This window comes from Alosa sapidissima, chromosome 10, assembly GCF_018492685.1.
Source record: "Alosa sapidissima isolate fAloSap1 chromosome 10, fAloSap1.pri, whole genome shotgun sequence".
NCBI lineage: Eukaryota > Metazoa > Chordata > Actinopteri > Clupeiformes > Clupeidae > Alosa > Alosa sapidissima.
Genome location: NC_055966.1, coordinates 16,805,312 through 16,812,922, shown reverse-complemented (window position 1 = coordinate 16,812,922; position 7,611 = coordinate 16,805,312).

The window sequence follows — 7,611 nt, the reverse complement described above, 5'->3', positions numbered from 1 at the left end:
TTCACTTCTGCTAAAATCGAATATGGCGGAAAGGATGGGTCAAAGGTTACGTGCGTGAACGCGTGTCCAACTTTGATCTGATGATGGCACTACAGCGCTCAAGGTGCCAACATAAAACTTGGTGAAATTAATCATTGAGCTATGCCCAAACAGTGTGCCAAATTTTACAACTTTGTACCAGACGGTTCTATGGGCTGCCATAGACTTCCATGGCGGAATAATACACATCAGCAGCTACAGGCCAAAATGCAATTTTGCTAATTGCAATGCCCCCTAGTGGTCAAAGGTCACAAAAATCTTTTGGGCATTTCCATAATGGGATCATGAGTCTATGTACTAAGTTTAGATATGATACATGAAAGGGTTGCTGAGATATGAGCTCACTTCCTGTTTGGCGGCTTCGCCACCAATTTCGATTGGCTGTTAGGGGCAAATACTTTTGTCAATCATTCCAGAAAATTAAGCAGTGATAAAGTATGGTCTGAGGATGGTCTGTGCCAATTTTGGTGAAAATCAGATGAAATCTTTGAACTGTGAAAACCTTTTAGTGTTTTTGATTAAATCCAATATGGCGGCCGAATAAATTATGTTGATATCAGAAGTTTGCATGTGCAGGCCTAAAGACCTCACAAAATATTACCAGACACAACTAGTATGTTTTAATTCTAAATAATAAATATATCAGCTGCAGGCCAATATGCCTTTTTGCTAATTGCAGCGCCTCCTAGAGGTCAATGCCGTGGCATCAGGCACATAGCATTAAGCAGTCACAACAAGTTCCATGTCAAACAACCCAAGATTGGCTGAGTTACAAGGTCAAGTTTCTCATCAAAACATAACTGATTTTGTGTGGCTGAACCAGGGCTGAGTGTCGCCGCCCCCTCACCCAGCCAACCCACCGCCGCAATCGCCCCTGCCCATCCCACCCCGCCCCACCCTTGCACGCACGCATTAGAATTAACTGGATGGAACTCGCTGTCAACAGTTTCACGTCAAAAATAAAAGATCGATTGAGATATGATCATGCTTGCTGTGATTTCAATGCCCCAATAGAGGTCAAAGGTCACCAAAATATTTGTGCATCATCAAGACGGTTCTATGGGCTGCCATTGACCTCCATTGCAGAATAATGCAGCAACTACAGGCCAAAATACATTTTTGCCAATTACAGAGCGCCCTAGAGGTCAAAGGTCACCAAATTTCTTGAGTGTCCTCCTGGTGGGTCCTGAGGACCATGTACTAAGTTTGGTTTTGATACATGAAAGTGTTGCTGAGATATGAGCTCACTTCCTGTTTGGCGGCTTCGCCGCAAATTTCGATTGGCTGTTACAGGCGAACGCTTCTGTCAGTTGTTCCAGAAAAAAATTCACTGATAAAGCATGGTCTGAAGATGGTCTCTGCCAATTTTGGTGAGGATCAGCTGAAATTTGTGACTTGCGAAAACTTGTACGTGTTTTTGATTAAATCCAATATGGCGGCCGAATCAATTGCGATGACATCACAAGTTGACTTGGGTCAACCAAAGGACCTCCAACAGTATTACCAGACACCACTAGTACGTTTTAATTCTAAGCACAACAGAAGCTACAGGCCAATAGGCATATTTCTTAATTACAGCGCCCCCTAGAGGTCAAAGGTCACCAGATTTCTTGAGCGTCTCCCTGATTGGGTCCTGAGTCCATGTACTAAGTTTGGTTATGATAGGTGAATGGGTTGCTGAGATATGAGCTCAGTTTCTAAGCACAACAGCAGCTACAGGCCAAAAGGCATGTTTCTTAATTACAGCGCCCCCTTGAGGTCAAAGGTCACCAGATTTCTTGAGCGTCCCCCTGATTGGGTCCTGAGTCCATGCACCAAGTTTGGCTTTGATACATGCAAGGGTTGCTGAGATATGAGCTCACTTCCTGTTTGGCGGCGTCGCCGCAAGTTTCGATTGGCTGTTACAGCCGAATGCTACTGTCAATCGTTCCAAAAAGTGATGCACTGATAAGCCATGGTCTGAAGATGTTCTCTGCCAATTTTGGTGAGGATCCACTGAAATTTGTGACCTGCGAAAATTCGTACGTGTTTTTGATTAAATCCAATATGGCGGCCGAATCAATTACGATGACATCACAAGTTGGCTTGGGTCGGCCTAAGGACCTCCAACAGTATTACCAGACACCACTAGTGCGTTTTAATTCTAAGCACAACTGCTGCTACAGGCCAAAAGGCATGTTTCTTAATTACAGCGCCCCCTAGAGGTCAAAGGTCACCAGATATCTTGAGCGTCCCCCTGATTGGGTCCTGAGTCCATGGACTAAGTTTGGTTATGATGGGTGAATGGGTTGCTGAGATATGAGCTCACTTCCTGTTTGGCGGCTTCGCCGCATATTTCGATTGGCTGTTACGAGCGAACGGTTTGAGTTCCGAAGACGAAAAGGAGTATCTTTTGTGAGGCTTTGGCTGAAGATCATGTGTGTCAAGTTTTGTGACGATCGGACAAAATTTGTGACCTGTGAAGAATTAGTTTCATTTTCACTAAAATCCAAAATGGCGGAAAATCCATCATGGCGGAAAATGATGTCATATGGTGCGTTGAACTTGGCTTGGTCCAAGGATTCCAACGATACCTCATTTTTGACAATTGGGCCTATGGGTCAAAAGTTACGTGTGTGAACGCACGTCCAACTTTGGCCTGTTGGTGGCGCTAGAGCGCTCAAGATCCCGGCATGAATCTTGGTGAAATTAATCATTGGCCTGTCCCCAATCAGTGTGCCAAATTTCACAACTTTTCACCAGACGGTTCTATGGGCTGCCATAGACTCCAATGGCAGAGGAAAGATGTTAAATAATAATAATAATAAATATAGCTGCAAGCAGCAATGAGGGGGCCAAGCAGTGAGATCAGCAGGCCAGATTTGCCATGTAAGTCAATGCCGTTGCATCAGACATATAGCCTTAAGCAGTCACAGCAAGTTCCATGCCATACAACCCAAGATTGGCTGAGTTACAAGGTCAAGTTTCACATCAAAACATAACTGATTTTGTGGGGCTGAACCAGGGCTGAGTGTCGCCGCCCCCTCCCCCAGCCAGCCCACCGCCGCAACCGCCCCTGCCCATCCCACCCCGTCCCACCCTTGCACGCACACATTAGAATGAACTAGATGGAACTTGCTGTCATCAGTTTCACATCAAAAATAAAAGATTGACTGAGATATGATCACACTTGCTGTGATTTAAACACAGAGGTCAAAAATGGACGTCATAGGGTGTGTTGAACTCGGCTTGTCCCAAGGATTCCAATGATACCTCATTTTGCCATTCGGGTCAACAGGTCAAAAGTTACGTCCGTGAACACAAGTCCAACTTTGGCCTGTTGGTGGCGCTAGAGCGCTTGAGGTGCCGGCATGAAACTTGGTGAAATGAATTATTGGACTGTCCCCAATTAGTGTGCAAAATTGTATAACTTTTTACCAGACGGTTCTATGGGCTGCCATTGACTTCCATTGCAAAATAATGCGCATCAGCAACTATTGGCCAAAATGCATTTTTGTCAATTACGGAGCCCCCTAGAGGTCAAATGTCACCAAATTTCTTGAGCGTCCTCCCGATGGGGTCTGAGGTACATGTACTAAATTTGGTTTTGATACATGAAAGCGTTGCTGAGATATGAAATCACTTCCTGTTTGGCGGCTTCGCCGCAAATTTCGATTGGCTGGTACAGGTCAATGCTTCTGTCAATTGTTCCAGAAAGCAATGCACTCATCAGGCATGGTCTGTAGATGGTCTCTGCCAATTTTGGTGAGGATCCGCTGAAATTTGTGACCTGCAAAAACGTGTACGTGTTTTTGATTAAATCCAATATGGCGGCCGAATCAATTACGATGACATCAAAAGTCGGCTTGGGTCGGCCTAAGGACCTCCAACAGTATTACCAGACACCACTAGTGCGTTTTAATTCTAAGCACAACAGCAGCTACAGGCCAAAAGGCATGTTTCTTAATTACAGCGCCCCCTAGAGGTCAAAGGTCACCAGATTTCTTGAGCGTCCCCCTGATTGGGTCCTGAGTCCATGTACTAAGTTTGGTTATGATAGATGAATGGGTTGCTGAGATATGAGCTCACTTCCTGTTTGGCGGCTTCGCCGCATATTTCGATTGGCTGTTACGGTCAAACGGTTTGAGTTCCGAAGACGAAAAGGGATAACTTTTGTGCGGCTTGGTCTGAAGATCATGTGTGTCAAGTTTGGTGACGATCGGACAAAATTTGTGACCTGTGAAGTTTTAGTTTCACTTTCACTAAAATCCAATATGGCGGAAAATCCATCATGGCGGAAAATGACGTCATAGGGTGCGTTGAACTCGGCTTGGTCCAAGGATTCCAACGATACCTGATTTATGACAATCGGGTCAACAGGTCAGAAGTTACGTGCGTGAACGCAAGTCCAAATTTGGCCTGTTGGTGGCGCTAGAGCGCTCAAGGTGCCGGTATGAAACTTGGTGAAATTAATTATGAGCCTGTCCCCTATCAGTGTGCCAAATTTCACAACTTTTCACCAGACGGTTCTATGGGCTGCCATAGACTTCAATGGCAGAGGAATAATAATAATAAGAAAACTAACAATAACAATGGGTGCCTTCGCAGCTTCGCTGCTTGGCCCCCAATAATAAATATAGCTGCAAGCAGCAATGAGGGGGCCAAGCAGTGAGATCAGCAGGCCAGATTAACCATGTAAATCAATGCCGTTGCATCAGACATATAGCCTTAAGCAGTCACAGCAAGTTCCATGCCATACAACCCAAGATCCCACCCTTGCACGCACACATTAGAATGAACTAGATGGAACTTGCTGTCATCAGTTTCACATCAAAAATAAAAGATTGACTGAGATATGATCACACTTGCTGTGATTTAAACATAGAGGTCAACAATTGACGTCATAGGGTGTGTTGAACTCGGCTTGGCCCAAGGATTCCAATGATACCTCATTTTGCCATTCGGGTCAACAGGTCAAAAGTTACGTCCGTAAACACAAGTCCAACTTTGGCCTGTTGGTGGCGCTAGAGCGCTTGAGGTGCCGGCATGAAACTTGGTGAAATGAATTATTGGACTGTCCCCAATTAGTGTGCAAAATTGTATAACTTTTTACCAGATGGTTCTATGGGCTGCCATTGACTTCCATTGCAAAATAATGCGCATCAGCAACTACTGGCCAAAATGCATTTTTGTCAATTACGGTGCCCCCTAGAGGTCAAATGTCACCAAATTTCTTGAGCGTCCTCCTGATGGGGTCATGAACATATGTAGTAAGTTTGGTGATGATACATGGCAGGGTTGCTGAGATATGAGCTCACTTCCTGTTTGGCCGCTTCGCTGCAAGTTTCGATTGGCTGTTACAGCCGAATGCTACTGTCAATCGTTCCAAAAAGCGATGCACTGATAAGGCATGGTCTGAAGATGTTCTCTGCCAATTTTGGTGAGGATCCGCTGAAATTTGTGACCTGCGAAAATTCGTACGTGTTTTTGATTAAATCCAATATGGCGGCCGAATCAATTACGATGACATCACAAATTGGCCTGGGTCGGCCTAAGGACCTCCAACAGTATTACCAGACACCACTAGTGCGTTTTAATTCTAAGCACAACAGCAGCTACAGGCCAAAAGGCATGTTTCTTAATTACAGCGCCCCCTAGAGGTCAAAGGTCACCAGATTTCTTGAGCGTCCCCCTGATTGGGTCCTGAGTCTATGCACCCAGTTTGGCTTTGATACATGCAAGGGTTGCTGAGATATGAGCTCACTTCCTGTTTGGCGGCTTCGCCGCATATTTCGATTGGCTGTTACGGGCGAACGGTTTGAGTTCCGAAGACGAAAATGAATAACTTTTGTGAGGCTTGGTCTGAAGATCAAGTGTGTCAGATTTGGTGTCGATCGGACAAAATTTGTGACCTTTGAAGACTTTTTAGTGTTTTTGATGAAATCCAAAATGGCGGAAAATCCATCATGGCGGAAATTGACGTCATAGGGTGCGTTGAACTCGGCTTGGTCCAAGGATTCTAACAATACCTAATTTTTGACAATCGGATCAATGGGTCAAAAGTTACGTGCGTGAACGCACATCCAACTTTGGCCTGTTGGTGGCGCTAGAGCGCTCAAGGTGCCGGTATGAAACTTGGTGAAATTAATCATGAGACTGTCCCCAATCAGTGTGCCAAATTTCAGAACTTTTCACCAGACGGTTCTATGGGCTGCCATTGACTTCAATGACGGAAGCGTAATAATAATAATAATAATAATAATAATAAGAAAACTAACAAACACAATGGGTGCCTTCGCAGCTTCGCTGCTTGGCCCCCAAATATAGCTGCAAGCAGCAATGAGGGGGCCAAGCAGAGAGTTCAGCAGTCCAAATTTGTCATGCAACTCAATGCGGTTACATAAGCAGTCACAGCAAGTTCCATGCCAAACAACCCAAGATTGGCTGAGTTACAAGGTAATTTCCTGTTTGGCGGCTTCGCCACCAATTTCGATTGGCTGTTACGGGCGAATGCTTTTGTCAATCGTTGTAGAAAATGAAACACTGATAAGGCATGGTCTGAAGATGGTCTGAGCCAATTTTGGTGAAAATCAGATGAAATTTGTGACCAGTGAAAACGTTTTAGTGTTTTTGATTAAATCCAATATGGCGGCCGAAACAATTATGTTGACATCACAAGTTGGCCTGGGTCAGCCTAAGAACATCCAAAAGTACTACCAGACACCACTAGTATGTTTTAATTCCAAACACATCAACAGCTACAGGCAAAAATGCCTTTTTGCTAATTACAGCGCCCCCTAGAGGTCAAAGGTCACCAGATTTGTTGAGTGCCCTACTGATGGGGTTATAAGTCCATGTACTAAGTTTGGTTATGACAGATGAAAGGGTTGCTGAGATATGAGCTCACTTCCTGTTTGGCGGCTTCGCCGCAAACTTCGATTGGCTGTTACGCGCGAACGGTTTTAGTTCCGAAGACAAAAAACAATGCATTAATGAGGCATGGTCTGACGATCATGTGTGTCAAGTTTGGTGACGATCGGACAAAATTTGTGACCTGTGAAAAATTAGTTTCACTTTCACTAAAATCCAATATGGCGGAAAATCCATCATGGCGGAAAATGACGTCATAGAGTGCGTTGAACTCGGCTTGGTCCAAGGATTCCAACGGTACCTCATTGTACAAAATCGGATCAACAGGTCAAAAGTTACGTGCGTGAACGCACGTCCAACTTTGGCCTGTTGGTGGCGCTAGAGCGCTGGAGGTGCCGGCATGAAACTTGGTGCAATTAATTTTTGGCCTGTCCCCAATCAATGTGCCAAATTTCACAACTTTTTACCAGACTGTTCTATGGGCTGCCATAGACTCCCATGGCGGAAGAAAGATGTTAAATAATAATAATAAATATAGCTGCAAGCAGCAATGAGGGGGCCAAGCAGAGAGATCAGCAGGCCAGATTTGTCATGTAAGTCAATGTTGTTGCATCAGACATATAGCCTTAAGCAGTCACAGCAAGTTCCATGCCATACAACCCAAGATTGGCTGAGTTACAAGGTCAAGTTTCACATCAAAACATAACTGATTTTGTGTGGCTG